Raw genomic sequence first — 1,976 nt, 5'->3', positions numbered from 1 at the left:
TAATGCTGGAAGCTATGCAAGTTTCAGCAGAATTGACAGACTAGGAAGGAGAGGTACTACTTCTGAATAGCAGCATAACATTGTCTGATGTAATGCCAGAAGATGAGTCCCTCAGATGGGAAGGCAAAATACTACTGGGAAAGAGCTGCTTCCTTAAAATAGAGTTAACCTTAATGATGCGGATGGAGAAAAGCTTTTTGGACCTTCATTTGCTGATGGGGCACAGCTCAAAATGAGACGAAACAGCCGCATGAATAATCGGAATGTGTAATGTACAAAGTACGAATCTAAGAAAATTGGAAGTTGTAAAAAATGAAATGGAATGCATAAAGATCGATATCTTAGGTATTAGTGAGCTGAAGTGGACTGGTATTGGCCATTTTGAATCAGACCATCAGGTGGTTTACTATACTGGGAATGATAAATTGAAGAGAATGGTGTGTGTCACATTCATTGTTAAAAAGAGCATCTCAAAATCTGTCTTGAAGTACAGTGCCGTCTGTGATAGGATAATAGCTATATGTCTACAATGAGACTAGTTAACATCACTATTATTCAAATTTATGCACCAACTACTAAAGCCAATGATAATAAAATGGAAGAATTCTATCACTTCTTCAGCCTGTAATTGATCAAACATGCAATCAAGCTGCATTGACAATTATTGATTATTAGAATGAGAAAGTTGGAAACAAAAAATAATTGATCAAAAATCAGTAATTGGGAAATACGGCCTTGGTGATAGAAAGAATGCAGGAGATTATATGGTAGAATTTTGTAAGACCAAGGTGTGCCTGACGCGTCATGGTATTTTCAGTCACCTCTTATTAAGCAATGAATAAGGAAGGCAGTAGAACAATCAATGCATTTTAATTATGATGTTGTAGAATATTGAAAATACCATGGACTTCCAGAAGAACAAACAAATCTGTCTTGGAAGAAGTACAGACAGAATGCTCGTTAGAAGTAAGCATGGTGAGACCACGCCTCTCATTCTTTGGACATGTTGTCAGGAGAGACCAGTCCCTGGAGAAGGACAAGATGGATTGACACAGTGTCAAAAACAGAGGGCACAAATAACAACAATTATGAGGATGGTGCAGGACAGGGTAGTATTTCATTCTGTTGTACACAGAATTGCCATGGAACGGCAGCACCTAACAATAACAACAGCAACAGGTTGTCTAGAGTCAGAATCGACTCGACAACATCTAACAACAACAACAGAAGTGTACAATGTAAACTCTAAGCTGTTTTTGTATGTATTGATTAATCTCTAGCATTGACTCATTTTTTCTATTTTCATGTGTATTAAGCTGTTTCTTCTTAGTGCTTAATACTATGACCATTTTCTAAGAAGAAGTTAAGGTTTGGCCTTATAAGTGTCTATTAAACCCATATCTTTTTAGGAATATAAGCTTTTATGAGATCACAAAATTCACATTCTGTGACCTTCATTCTGAAAACTTTCTTCAGTAGAACTGAATAGAATGATGCATTTTTAGATGTTCAAAGGGATTGTAACAGAATTACTCATGAACTCCTTGTCAATGATTTATGTTGCCCTTGGAAACCTCCATGTCATCCTAGCAATTCTTAACACCCGAATCGTCTGGTGTCAGAATTAGAGAAGAAAATAGCATGAACTCGTGGCTGAAGTAGGACCTGGGCTGTCCTCCTGGGCTGGGAAAGTAGGGTGAGAGTAAGGGTGTCAGCTCTCACTCCACTTTCCCAGCCCAGGAATAAGACTATTGCTACCAGCACCCTGGTTTGCCATGTCCAAATAATCATTGTGATATCATAGAATTAAAGTGGTTCCAATAAAATGTGGTTAGGAATGGAAACAAATTCTTTCTAGAGCTGCCTGGGGGCCCTGGGGGAAGAGAGAGGCAAGGACATTGTATTTTCTGGACTCAAACATGTTGGCAAATTGGAGAATGGCTCTGGCCACTCTAAGTCACTGTAAGGACAACATT

Source organism: Chrysochloris asiatica, unplaced genomic scaffold, assembly GCF_000296735.1.
Source record: "Chrysochloris asiatica unplaced genomic scaffold, ChrAsi1.0 scaffold00016, whole genome shotgun sequence".
NCBI classification, from domain to species: Eukaryota; Metazoa; Chordata; class Mammalia; order Afrosoricida; family Chrysochloridae; genus Chrysochloris; species Chrysochloris asiatica.
Note: the sequence above shows the minus strand (reverse complement) of the source record.